The 15,149-nt window shown below is 36.2% G+C and overlaps 1 non-coding gene across 1 annotated transcript; it reads left to right on the plus strand.

Moving 5' to 3' along the window:
* The first annotated feature begins 13,063 nt into the window (after positions 1-13,063).
* TRNAK-CUU (transfer RNA lysine (anticodon CUU)) lies at positions 13,064-13,136 on the plus strand. The gene has a single exon. It is a non-coding gene; the product is annotated as a tRNA-Lys (tRNA).
* Positions 13,137-15,149: the final 2,013 nt, after the last annotated feature.

Consider the following 15,149-nt stretch of genomic DNA (forward strand, 5'->3'; position numbering starts at 1 on the left):
CCTTAGGTTTTAATTATGGATACTTAAAATATTTCATGTCAGTAGGTAATCTCATAGCTATTATGATGAAAAAAATCGATAACAATAATCAGACTGGATTAAACTATGAAAATAAAACTTTATACACAAGTCTGGGCAAGCTTTTAAAGACTATTGTTTTACTGAGTGTCATAGAGTTTTAGAGATTTGTGTTAAGAAGAATCAATATTATTTACTAATAGGTAAAATTAGGTTATTTTCCAAAACCCTGTATCTATTACAGTTAAGCAGATCCAGATGATAATACTAATATTTGTAACAGACATGAACTTACAAACTTCCAGACTGGGAAAAAATAATGATTCAAACCTTACAGATCCATGGAACAGTGTGTATTCCTGGTTTTAATTGAAATTAAAGCTGTAGTATAAAGTAGGAAAGAGTAAGAATAACAAACATCCACTTGTGGTTTTGAAAATATTCGTTTTTTCTTTAGCATACAGTTGTTTAAGATGTGAAATGATTTTTTTAAAAATTTGAAGTAAATAAGCAAAATGAACCAGAACGGACAGAGTATGCTCCCATGTAAGCTAAATATTTAAATACATCCACCTCTATGAACAAAAAATATTTAATGACAACCACAGCATGGAAAAGTCCAAAAACACAAATCTAATACTGATCTGTAAGATTTCAAATTTTCCACTTATTCTTTCTACCTTTTGTTTGCATTGTTATGGTCTACTGACCTCATATTCAACTCAGCATAAACTGTCTGATTGTGTATTTCAAGCTGCGTGTCTAGAATTTGCTTATTTTTTCCCTGTAGTAATCCCTACAATACATACATTCAAATCTAATTTGCAAAATGAGATAATGTTTCATGTGGTAATAATTAAATAGACTGAAATCCATTTCTGTTTAATCAATTAGCCAGTAAATGAATATTCAACTTGGAGTTAAGACGGTTTGTCATGTGTATTTAGATTAAAATATATATATGTATATATATATACACACACATATATATACCTCATATATATATAAAACATTTTTTAATTAGCAGCATCCATTTATTTTAGGTATTTTAGTTTTATAATTTTATTTCTTCTTGTATTAGTTGCAGATAGAGAAAAGAAGAGGCAGTAAAGAAAGAGCTCATGTTAGGCAGGTCAGTTGTATAATGTCCAACAACAAGCTCTTCTTGGACCCTGCGTTTGGAGCTGTTAACTCAGACCAAATGATAGAGACTGGGTTACTTCTGCCACCACCGCTGCCTTCTAGGGAATAGAATAGCATGTAACTGGTGTCATGAGACAAAGCAGTTATTGAACCTAGGGGCTCCAAACTGGACTTACCACTAATGTAAAACAAACTCTACCCCAAATTTAGATATATCATTTTGAAATGAAATACTTACAAAAATTCAAATACATTAAAATGATACAATTTTAAAAGCAAAATAGCTAAAATATATCAGGATGATTAAAGGATGATTAAAATCCATTCAAACCTGGACACACTATAGTGAAATAAAAACCAGGGGATATTGACAGACTACTTTACCTTTGCTCAAGGATAGCCTCCACCACCTCCTGGTTTCCTGATAAAAAAGAAACAAACAAAATCACAACAACAGCAAAATAACACACACACCCAGAGAGAGAGAGATAGGGAGAGAGAAAGATCTGTCTCAACTGTAAATGTGTTATTCAGAATATTATGTAATAATTTCTTCAGGTTACCTACAGGCAAGAATTTTAGGAACATAATTTTGAACTATGCAATGTTCATTCTAGAATAGTAGTTTTCAAGGAATATGTAAAAATGAATGTAAACTTTTGGAGGTTTATCAGCCAGAATCATACAATAAAATAATTTATAGATAGTGCGCTACCAGAGAAAGGCAAAAAACTCCCAGAATATTTCCTGTGATGTGGAAAGAATACTGAGCAAATAAAGCTTTGAGAACTACATGAATAATTCCCAGCCTAGACGGCAATCACAGGACAGGTGTTTGATGCACTGCTTAGGACCCTACTTGATATACCCACAGTCCTCATCTGAGTGCCTTGGTTGATTTCTGATAGCAATTTTTCTTTCTTATTTTCTGATATCAATTATAATTCTAAATCTGGTACTCCTTAAGAAGCACCTGTACCTGGCTATCATTTTAGGGAAGCCTGGATTGGGTTTTTGGCAGCTGGTGTTATACTGTCTGAACCATGGCTATAGAAGGCATTTAGAGAGTGAACCAATAGATGGAAAATCTTTCTCACTGCATCAAATACAATTGAAATAAGTAAAATTAAAAATCTTAAAAGGAATAACAACTATAATGGTGATGATGGTGAACTACAGTATAATTAAAGATGGCTGTATAGTTCAGAAAGGAAAAAATTTTGCTTGAACAGAAGCTATTACTAAAGAATAGAAATCAATTCACACTTGTTAATAAAGTATGAAATGTATTTATAACACAAAGAAATAGACATAATTATGCACAGGTAGATGTATGTAAAACAATTCCTATATGAATAGGTGTTTACTTAAGTAAAAATAATGTCTTTTAAAGGGATTATATTAGCACACTTTAAATTATAGATGATAATATTCTGTTACTGCAGGCATTTGCATTAGTGGTTAATCCATTAGTTATAATGATCACATTCAACATTGGACTGGAGTCCAGTGCCCTACTCTGTCTCCAGATTTCAGTTTCATCTTTTTGTGACCCCTGGAGAGCCAGTCAAGATTAATTACTTAATCAGGTTCCTGTTGTGCAGTGGGAGACTTGGCTTCCATTCCTGGCTTTTGACATTCAGGGAGTGAGCCAGCAGATGGGACTTCTCTTTATCTAGCTTCCTGTCTGCGTTTCTCTAAAATCAAATAACAAAACAAAAAATAATAGTTTTCTATACCTCCTGGATTTTAACTAGTGCACGTGCTTGCGCGCGCGCACACACACAGATACACTCAGCAAAAAGCTCTCTTAGATGTACTGACATACGTTCCTGTTCAATCTTCCTTCCTTCCTTCCTTTCTTTTCATTCTTTTCTTTTCTTTCCTTTTTTTAAAGATTTATTCATGTTTTATTGGAAAGTCAGATTTACAGAGACAAGGAGAAACAGAGAAAGATCTTGAGCCTGCTGGTTCACTCCCCAAATGACTGCAATTGCTGGAGCTGAGCGGATTAAAAGCCGAAAGCCAGAAGCTTCTTCTGCATCTCCCATGCAGTTGCAGGGTCCCAGGACTTGGGACCATCCTCTACTACTTTCCCAGGCCACAAGCAGGAAGCTGAATGGGAAGTGGGGCAGCCAAGACACAAACCAGCTCACGTATAAGTTCCTGGGACTTGCAAGTTGAGGATTTAGTCACTGAGACATTGTGACTAGTCTATCACCTTTCCTTATATGGTGAAACTTAAAATAGCCTTGTCAGTAGGGAAACAGGGAGATGCAAGGCAGCATGGGTTTAGATTTTAGATTTTGGCAAGTGTGCATGGAAAGTATTTCTAATTACCTGGGGACCTAGGTAGCTTGAAGAAGTGCATATTCTATGTAAATACCAGCTATCAAATGGCATTAACTCTTCTTGTAGGGTAAGGGAGGGGACTCTAGTGTGGTTAGCACAGGGTTTAGAAGTTCAATATGCAGTCACAGAATCAACTTCAAGGAGTCATTCTCCTTTTTCTGAAGGCAAAAGTATTAGCATTTTGGCTTCTTTGAAACTAAAATTTGGGTCAGGCTTTGTGGCACAGGTTTCCACTTGGGATGCCTATATCTCATATCTCATGCCTGGTTCAAACTCCAGTTACTCTGTGCTTGTAATATAGCTACCAAAAAGGAGCCCAGGAGACAGAGAATAATGGTCCAAGAACTGTTTCTGTCACTCACATGAGAAAACAGGATGGAGTTCCTGGCACCTGTTTTTGGTCTAGTCCAAACCTGGCTACTGACAACATTTGGGATGTAAATTAGCAAGTAAGAAACATATCAGTCTCTGCTCACCTCACTGTCACTATGCCTTTGAAAGACTAAATAAATAAATAAGTTCTAAGTTTGATTATATGCTTTATCTCACTGTTTTATATTTTTCCCAAATTAGAATTGCAATGGGAACAAACAGGATGCTTGGTTTGCTATACTGGAAAAAAAAAAAGTAGAGAATGAAGAGAAATTCTTTCTATGGACAGTGCTATTTGAAAAATTCTGAGGTACATAATAGATGGTTCTATGAATAATTTATCACTCATGTGGGAATATTAAAAGTGACAAAGAGAGACATTAATAAAATATAAGCTGAAAGCATGGGATTTCCCAATAGGTGTCCATTTCATGCTAGTTAATTTTTTTAATAAATGAACATTAACTAAAGATGCTTAAAATATAAGCTGTATTAGTTTTTTTGTTACTATACAACAAGTTAGAGGTGGAAGTAAATTAGCCATCTTAAAATTAAAAAAATTGCTCACTTTCTTTGTAGAAACATAGCATAATGAGAACTATATTCCATAAGAAGTAAAATATTTAATGTAATCATATTTATGACACTCAAATATGATACATTTGTATATACATAATAAATGTAATTACTTTATTTTGAATTTTTACAGAATAAGCATACAAGCAAGATTTATCCGTTATATTGATTTGTATACAAACTAGCATGTTAGGCATTTTACAATACTATTTTGGCCATTTGAAAAAAAATTGTTACTTTTATATTATTTCACAAATTAGGAAATAAGAATACAAACAGATTAATACAAGGCTGATTTCAAGGTCTGCCTTAGAGTATTTTTTTATACTGCTTTTCTAGTGGCTGGGGAACTATTTGAATTTAGTACAGTTAGTAACAGTAACAAGGGATACAAGATAAGGTACAAAGAGGGGGAATGCTTAAAATTGTCACTCAAGGAATGTTACAATCTAATTATTTATTCCATATACATCCACTAAGTATTTCGTTGAGAGAGAAAGAACGCATATATACAAACTTATCAGTGAAAAGTTCATACTGAAGTTTTGAACAAAATTTATAAAACTACGGACATGAGGGTGCCTATTTTTTCAAAAAAATCATAGTGTTTTCAGAGGTACTGATGTTTTTGCTAAACTAGCTTGTTTTCATTAGTGATTGACATGAAATACCTGTACATTTTATGTGACATGGTACAATATTTTTTCACACTTACATAGTAAAAACTAAGCTAGGGCCAGCACTGTGACATAACAGTACTCCACCTGCAGGTCTGGCATTCCATGTGGACCCCACTAGGTGTCCTGGATGTTGCAGTTTTCTGGTTATGGCCTGGAAAAGCAGCTGAGGATGGTATAGGGTCCTATGTTACAGACCCAGAAAGAAGAAGGTCCTGGATCCTGGCTTCAGTTGCCTCAGCTATGGCCGTTACAGCCACTGAGTGGTGAACCAGTGTATAGAAACATTCTCTCTCTCTCTCTCTCCTCTCTCTCTCTCTCTCTCTCTCTCTCTCTCTCTCTCTCTCTCTCTCTCCTTCTCTCTATAAAACTGCCTTTCAAGCAAAATTAAATAAATATGTAAAAGAGTCTACTCATATTGCTAAGTATCCTTTTCTGCACAATGTAATTATCTTTCTGTGGAAAATAAGAATCTGTTATCCTCCCTGAATTGTGTTTATAGCATTGTATTGTCTCCTCCAGCTCCCTACTCTTCCAATTCAGTAGTAATCACAATTTTAGATTTATATCTATGTATGTATGTATGGGTGTATAAAGTTATGAAATATACACACACATTGTTTACACTGTCATATATGAGAAAAACCTCTGGTGTTTTATTTCTGTTTCTGGCTTATTTCTATTTTACTCTTTTGACTTAGTAGCATTTCATTATTTCATAATATTCTGTTATATCTAATAATCCTCACTTTCAAATGCTAAATCCATTTGCTTTGGACATATTTCTGAAACTGAATAATTGGGTCACATGGTAGAACATTTTTTTTGAGTAATCTACATCTGTCTTTCCTAATGCCTAGGCCAATTTTCATTCACATTAGCACAGTATAAAATGTTCCCTTTTCTAAACTCTCTCACCAACAATTGTTATGTTTCTTCTTTTGGTTAAAGACAATTATAACAGGAGTAAAATAGTATCTGCTTGTAATTTTTTTCTACCAGAATTTATCCTTTAGCCTGCTACTCCATCCTGGTCTTTCACGTTTTTGGTAGGGGCTCTAGAACTTGAGCCATAACCCACTGCTTTTCCCTGTGCAGTAGTGGGAAGTGGATTAGAAACCTAGCAGCCTGAGCTCAAGATGACACTCCAACAACAGATACAAGTGCCACAAGAAGCAACTGAATATATCTCACCATGCTAGATACATTCTTGGATTCTTCAGAAGTGTAATCAGTTGCCCTTTCTTCATTATCTGGTTTTAAAGCATTATTGCACTCCTCTTTGGCATGTAAATGTGCTTTGCGTTTGAATTCTTCTGATGAGTCTGTGATGATTTTTGTGCATCTACAGGATCAATTGTTTGTACCAGTTTCAAAGGGGGGTTTCATTGCATTATTCTGAAAATGCATGTCTACATATTATCCTTAGAGGTTATTTTTGTTTTGTTTCCTCTTAAAAACTATAGTGTATTTTCGCTATATTTCCTCTGCTAGTATTGATGGTGCGTGAGAGAATCCTTGGGTCCAATGTGGTTGCTTTCATTTCCATCAAATAGTACATCAGCCAGTTCCCAAAAAAAGAAATTGAGTTGGAAGAGTACTTTGACTAGGTTTGGTATACAGTATCCAAGCCATTACTCAAGAAACTAGAACTGCAAAAGCAGTGCTTGCACTAGGAAAACACTCAACTAGTACCTGAAGCAGGAGGGAACCACAGACCAGAAGACATTGCCTGACTCCAAATTCCACAGATAAAGCTAGTGTTAGATTTGACAGGCAATCTCCACCCACTACCCCAATATTACTTGAAGGATTGGATGGATGTAGGGAAATAAGCCTGACTCTGGAAAAGGGAGAGCTTTTAGGCTGCTATTTGCAGCAAAGTCTATGACCAGGAATAAATGCTGATACAAGAATTGTTGGAATGTGCAAACCTGGCAGCTGCCTATAACAGTGTTGTCCATAGCACCATATTTTCTGCTGTTACTGGAAGAGTCCAAAGCCCTTAGCAGTACTTGATGGGGATCTACCATCCAGGACCCAAGTTTCATTGGCTTTGGGAATGGGCATCATGCACATTGTCCAGCAAGCACTCATCATTATAGTGGCACACAGTTCTATGGTGCAGTTGTGTTCATTTCTATGTCTTCTTATGTTAACAGTTGATTACTACTGCTTTGCAGTAAGTTTTCAAAGTAAGGAGTGTGAGTCCTCTAACTTTGTTCTTTTTCAGGATTAATTTTTAAGCCCTTTTGAGTCCCTTGAATTTCTATTTGAATTTAAGGGTTAAGTTTTTAGCTTTTGCAATGAATCTAGATGGGACAGAGGTACTGACTCTACAGATCAACTTGGGGAATATTGACATGCTAACAATATGAAGTCTAAGATGTCTGATTTGTGAATATGGAATACATGGCTTTTCTGGAGGTCAAAAAGTTAACACATTTTTCTCTGTGTATCTTTGTTTTTTTTTTTTTTTTAATTTCAGAAACATAAGAGCCAAAAACGGCAGTAGGTTGAGCACATATTTAAGATTTTGTTAATCAGGTCCCAAAGCCAGGTGAAGAGAAGGAATGGGGATTGAGTACAATCCCTACCTTAGGAAAGGTAGGTACTCATCCTTTGGACAGAGTTCCTTGCTTATCTGCATCTCTGTCCTGTGAAATACAGAGTGTGGTGTGAGCTACAGTGTGGGTTCTGGCTAAACTGCAAATCCAATTGGACCTGGTTAAATTTTAAAGTCCAATTGGACTTATGACACTTGTACTTCTTTGGTGGATACAAGGATTTCTGTGGGGCCTTTCTGATGGGAAGGTGGCAGGGTAGAGCCTATATCCCTAAAGCAATGTGAATTCCAATACTGATTCTTTTCTTAAGACAGCGCCATATTGCAGGAGTGTGTGAGCTAAGGATTGTGGGGAGGAAAGACTGTGAGGATTTTTTTTTTTTTTTGGTTTTTTTTTCTTTGTTCGTTTTTGCAAATCATGAGTTTTTGGAGGAAACTCTTGTTACTAAGCTCCCAGGCTGTGATGATTGTGTTCTTTCTGTAGTGAGAATTGCCCACATAAGGTACTCATGCAGTTGGGCTCTATTCCTGCTCTTGTCTATGTTTCTCCAGAGCGCTCTCTCTCTCTCTCTCTCTCTCTCTCTCTCTCTCTCTCTCTCTCTCTCAGCCTCCTGAACTCTGTTATTGTCCAGGTTCCTGCTATTCCCTCATTGAGATCGTGAGTTCCCATACTTCACAATACAGTTATTCACCTACTGCTTTGACTTAAAATTGGCCACCCCTATTTAATTATCATGATTCTGGCTAAGTGGTATTCCTGAAGGCTAAAACTTTGCTTTTGAAGTGTGCATCTCCTGAGACATATCTGCTGGCCCCAGCATAACATTTTGTGTCATGATTCTGGCTAAGTGGTATTCCTGAAGGCTAAAACTTTGCTTTTGAAGTGTGCATCTCCTGAGACATATCTGCTGGCCCCAGCATAACATTTTGAAGGTATCAGAACTACTCACCAATCCCAGTCAGGAAGATACACCTTTCCTATTGTTCAATAGTGTGGCCTGCTCTATCTATGTTAGCAGGAAAAACAAAATTTGTATGGAGTAACCTATCACCTCCCATTTGTTGGTGTTGTTTACCAGAGTTGTCTTGGGCAAACTCAATCTTGCCTTTCTGTATAGTACAAAGTTTCCTTCTTAGATTCTGTGCTTTTTGTTAACCATGGAGATAACAAGATCTTTGAGTATATCCTAAGTAAGGTGTTAAAACAGAGTTTCACAAATTTTTGGAAAATATATGTACGTATATGTAACTTGTGTGAATACATATAAAATGTGAAATTTTATAACTTGCTTCAAATATTTCATTAGCACTCTCAAATAGGAGCTACAGTAAATTTCATATGTTCTAGTAGAGAAGCAAATGCAAATGAATCAAACACATTGATTTAAATTTTTTAAGTTGCAGAAAAAGTTTTCTGAAAGAAAGAGATGCACTCTTTGTTGCATTTTCTTTTATCTGGAAAAAACATGTCCTGTTGTTCTTGATCAGTAGTTTGAAAGAATTAGGGGCTTCAGGTTTTTAACTATGGTCCTTCTTCTCAAAAAAGAGTCGCAATTTTCTTAAAGGGAATATTGAAAGAATTAATACTCCTTTCAACTGGTGATAGAAAGAACGAACTCTTAATGAGTAACAACTTATTTTTGGATAAACCTCATAAAAAGAAGAGTAAATGAAATGATAAAAATTGAATCTTCACTTTGAAAATGTATAGTCTAAAAATCACTGTGTAATACATTTATTTTTATGAATTAATGAAAAAGCAAGTCATGCTGTTTTTAAGGTTAAATAATTTCATTGATATCTATGCAGTAAAATACAAAAGATGGAGATGCACACTTAGTGTTTAAATACACTGTATTTACTGACTGTGAAATACATTTTAAGGCATGTAGTAATATACATTGCTGTAAAATGCTCGATGAAATTTCAATGGCCATGGATTTCCAAAGCAGAATCCTTTGCTTTCTTTTAGGGATACCAAAATGAGCTAGTGCTGGTGTACTGAACAACTGTGTTCCTACAACAGAAGCCAATCATCTCAGTAATTCAGCCCACCAAGGATTTTGCCAGTCCATTCAGTTATTCTTTTACAAATTGCATGCATTCACTATGGTCACAATTGTAGATTGATTGTGTATATCATTGGAAAAAAAGAAGACCATGATCTAAAATTCAAGTGCAAGATGAGAAATGAGATGTACAAGTATAATGTGTACTAGAGTATATTGAAGACTATATGTGCTATGGCAGTTTAAAAATAAATAATGGATTGGGCCGGACGTGATGTATCCATGGCTAAATCCTTGCCTTGCAAATAGTGGGATTCCATATGGGGTGCCAGTTCATGCTCGGGTTGCTTTGCTTTCTATCCATCTTACTGCTGGTGGCATAGAGAAGTAGTGAAGAATGGACCTTGTGACCCTTCAGCTGTGTTTGAGATCTGGAAGACGCTCCTTGTTCCTGGCTTCACATTGGCTCAGCTCCAGCCATTGCAGTCACTTGTGGAGTGAATCAGTGGAGGGAAGATCTTTCTCTTTGTCACTACTCTCCACAAGTCTATTCTGCCTTTCCAATAAAAATGAATGAATCTTTAAAAAGTAATAAATAGATAAACATAGATTAGATAGGTAGGGAAATAGATGACAAGGGAAGCAGTTTTATGAGCAGAGAGTTTGCACTTTAGATGTGAGTTGGATGAGTGGTTAACACATAAAACACTACTTGATGTATCTGCATTCTATAGCAGATGCTGTGTTCAGGTATTTGCTTCACTTCTAAATCAAGCTTCTTGTTAATGTATGCTCTGGGATGGTATTATTCCCTGATACTCATGAAACCCAGGTTAAGGTCCTGACTTCTGGCTTTTATAAAGCAAAGCCTGGTTCTTGTAAGAATTTGGAAGGTAAAATAGTAGATTTCTCTCTGTGTCTCTCTGATATCAAAATAAAATAAAAATAAGGAAAAATTGATAAAAATAGATGTTGAGAGAAGACCTCATGTGTAAGTACCATGGACAAATAGTGCAGCACCACATATGAGAAGGGTTGTGACTTTTGTTTGACGTTTCCAATTGCATTGTAGGGAATGGAAGCCTTCCCTTATGTGTGCTAAGTGTTGCTAAGTATCGTAAACTGTCACAGAGCCAATTGAGGCAAATCTGTGAATGCCAAGATGAAGAGTCCAGCTCGAAGGACTGTGAAGACAGTGAACATTTGGAAAGCACAGTTGTTTGTGTGTGAGGTTACAAAGCATAAATACTGTCCAGAGAGAGAGAGAGATGATATGTTCCAAGCTAATGATTCTGGGGCAACAGGAAAGGAACAAACAGGGCATGAAATCCCAGAGCACAGTCTGAGGTCATCAGTAAAATTTGCAAATGGAGGGAAGAGAAATTGAAAGGAAACAATAACTGAATAGAAAGAACAATGTACGTGCCAGGCATTCAAACCAAGTTAAAAGTGTATGGCAGAAGGTCAAGTCAGGAGTAGGCATATGTCACTGCACAGTCAGTGAAGGTAGCAATATAGAAAAGAAGGCAAGTCCACCAGATAAGCACGACAGAATTCTGACAAGATGTGAGACAAGGATTAACTTTCCGCCCAACATATTCAGTATGGTGATTGCTGTGTATGTGTGTGTGTGAGTGTGTGAGTGTATGTGTTTGCATGTGCACATGTGCACACATGTGCTGGATTAAAAATAAACACAAATCTTTAACTCCATGAAATAACTAGATGCTTCTATTGGCAATAAGATAGTCTTGTCACAATGAATCAGAAGATAGAATTAAATTTTATTATTTTCATTTATTGTTGATACTTTCTGCCTGTGAATTCTTTAGTTTTTTATGCCTATTGAAAATAAGCTAAACAACATTTAGTTCTCAAAAAAAATGTAAAATATTCATGGATACAATAAAATATGCATCACATTTCCCATAAACTTGTTTACCAATATTGCATTGAAATCTAATGTTTTACACGAATATTATGTGGAACCTAGTATAAGATTTTAGTTTTTTAAGATAATTGCTGTGAAGGGTGGGATATTTCCCATCCCTTGTATTTGTTCATTCACTTCAGCATCTTACATTAAAAAGTCTTGGTTTGCTACAATGTGTACTCTTGCTCCTCTGTCAAAGACCACATGAGCCTATTCTGTGGGTCTCTTCCTAGACTCTGTTGCGTTTCATTGCTCTACTTTTTTGTCAGCACTGTAACTGTTTCATCACTGTAGCTCCATAGTAAATCTTGACACTGGTATTTCTGTTAGGAGCCACAGACTTATGGGCCTACCTGACAGCCTGCTGCATTGCAAAGCCTGCCTTGGGCAAGCAGGGCCACAGCAAGCAGGATATTAGGCCAGAACATCCTGTGTAAAGTAAGTGGAATAGAACCTCCACCCTTGTTCCTGTTCCCTCTTTTCAATATAGATGATTAGTTCCTTCCCTGCTTCAGTGAAGATAATTACTTCCAGGAAACTCCTCCCCTTTCCCTCCTCCCCTAGAGAAGAAGGTATATATATGAGGAGAAAAATAAAGAGAGGGGCACTCTTTTCCACCAAGTACGAGTGTCCGTGTGTTTCTTGGGCCAGCAGCCCGGGGCTACCAGCCCGGCATTCCCAGTCCACCCTCAGGGTTTGAGCGTCATGTCCTGCAGGTTGGGACATATTTCTAATGTCAAATTATGTTTTTTATATTTTCAAAGAATGTTATATCACCTTCCCAATTGATTGTCATCATCTTGAGTTTGATAATTTCTTCTAAGAAATCATATTTTATGTTGATAGTGGCACCAAACTAACTTGTTGTCTACAGAATAGCCAGAATAAGTTTCACCAAAGTATTTTGAAAATTTTGGCATATTCATTTTTGACTGATTCATTTCTTCATGAGAATATTGAATGAAACATATCCCTGTGGATTCTTGGCACTTTTCTGTAAGAAATGAGATGCTAATGATATAGGGTAGATTTAGTGCTTGGTATTATAACAGAAAAGAACACCAAGCAAAATGAAAAGACATACAACGGCTTTGGAAAGAAACACAGCAAAAATAGTTTTTCTTAAGAAACACTAGGACTAGTTTTAATTTTCATGTTGCTAGCTATAAAATAACTTATGGCAACTTAATTCAAAGAACAAATGTGGTCCTAAAAAGTAAGATGGTGAACCAACTGATTTTTTTTTATTATATGCTGTCTTATTATGACTCATTTCAAGATCACTGCTTCCCTATAATCTCATTTCTTTTTTCAAAGTTTGTTTTTTTTTAAGTACATTTTATTTGTTTCAAAGGGTTACAAAGAATAAACACACACACAGAGAAATACACATATACACAGAGAAAATATTTCAACTGCCTGGCTAGCTCAGTCGGTAGAGCATGGGACTCTTACTCCCAGGGTCGTGGGTTCAAGCCCCACATTGGGCGGTGTTACTCTGTTGGGGAGGGCGGGGGAAGGGGTGGGGTGATTCCCAGTTCCAACGAAACTGTATCACATAATACAATGTAATCAATGAATAAAAAAAAAATTCATCCATTGATTTCCTTCTGAAATGCCCACACCAGCTTAAGTTGGTTCAGGCTAAGCCAGGAGCTTGAAATTTCTTTTTGGCCTCCCATGTGGATGGCAGGGGACAAAACACTCAGTCCCTCATCCAGTTTTGCATTTACCAGGCACATTAGTAGCAGCGAGCTGGGCCATGAGTGGGATAGTTAGGTATCCTGTTGACATCTACAACAAATGCTGGAGTCACAAAGCAGTGGTTTAATCCACTGTGCTAATATTCTGGTCCTTTCAAATTACTTTATTAATAAAATCTCCTGAATTGTAGTTGATTTACCAGCTAATCGGATCAACCTTAAAATTATCCATTATAGCACTCGTTCCCTGATCACCAAACTTATTTTCTTTGATTTCCCAATTTGAGACATAATGGAGATTATATAAGTGTAACATTCTTTGAAAATACAAAAAACATAACTTGACATTAAAAATACCATTTTGTTAGGAGTGCTGGTTAGGGGCAATAGTTAGGAAGAGTATTAGAAAACAGGTCTTACGGTCAGCAAGTGTAGTGAGTAACAACAGTTGTGATATTGCTGTGAAAGTCCAGGGAAGTGAGAATAGGCTGACAACGAAGAATATGTGTCTGAATCTGGAGAGGTGAGAATGAGGCTTAGTGAGTGAGCCAGTATACATCGCTTCAAGTTGAGCTATGGATATGTGTAAACCTGCTACTGAATAAAGCTCTATTTGACTAAACATTACAAATGTATATAAGTGAGGATATTTCTGAAATGACTGATTTCATGTTAGGAAATTCTATGCTAGGAAATAAGAAATAATTTTGTTTCCAGTGGTTAATATATATTTCCATGACAAATCATCTAAATAATGTAATTTTTCTAGAAGGGAAAAATTCACTTGAAGAAAAATAAAAAGGAATAAAAGCTAATATGTATATAAAAATGTGAAGTATAGAAATTAGCTAAATTTCATGTAGAAGTGTGTTTTCTTTAAATACAATATGTGTTTAAAATTACTATGTTACATGATACAATGCTTGTCACACAATCAGTTTTCACTTAAGAGGAGAAAGTTTTAAGATAGTTTTTCAAAAATGATTCTAGAAACATTGGGTTTTTCATTAAATATTCAACATTCAAAGAAAGGAAAGATCATGTAGATTTTTAAAATTATCAAGATAATGAGTTATCACAGAAATCTTGATATTTAGCTAATCAAGGAGTTGTTAAGGACTAACCCTGTTACTGTTTTGGAAGAAATCTCAATAGTGGGGGGGACAGGACCTCAAAGCTGGTAGATACCTGCAGTTATGGTGTATCAAATGCAGAATTTATGAGAATGTCTCCAGTCCTTAAGGCATGTTATTATACATAATAACAACATTGCATGTAACCCAAATGAAGAGGAATAAAACAAATGTGCAAAATAAACTTGAATTTACATTTTAAAATAAGCTATGGGCAGGGGGCTGGCGTGGTAGCCTACCTGCCTAAGTCCTCTCCTTGATTGAGCTGTGGGATATGTCACCATATGGGTGACAGTTCTAATCCCGGTAGTCTTGCTTCCCATCCAGCTCCCTGCTTGTGGCCTAGGAAAGCAGTTGAGGACGGCCCAAAGCCTTGGGATCCTACACGTACATGGGAGACCTGAAAGAGGCTCCTGGCTCCTGTCTTCAAATTGGTTCAACTCTGTCCATTGCGATCACTTGGGGAATGAAACAGTGGATGGAAGATCTTCCAGTCTGTCTCTCCTCCTCTCTGTGCATCTTTCCTTTCCTTAATTTATTCCTATATATTTAATTTTGTGGCTCTTGAGAATGGATTTCTTTATTTGTGAGTTCCCTATCAGTACATAAAAAACCATTCATTTTTAAGTTTGTTTTGTGACCTGCAATTTACTAAATTGGTGTATGA

This window comes from Ochotona princeps, chromosome 7 (genome assembly GCF_030435755.1).
Source record: "Ochotona princeps isolate mOchPri1 chromosome 7, mOchPri1.hap1, whole genome shotgun sequence".
Classification (NCBI taxonomy): Eukaryota; Metazoa; Chordata; class Mammalia; order Lagomorpha; family Ochotonidae; genus Ochotona; species Ochotona princeps.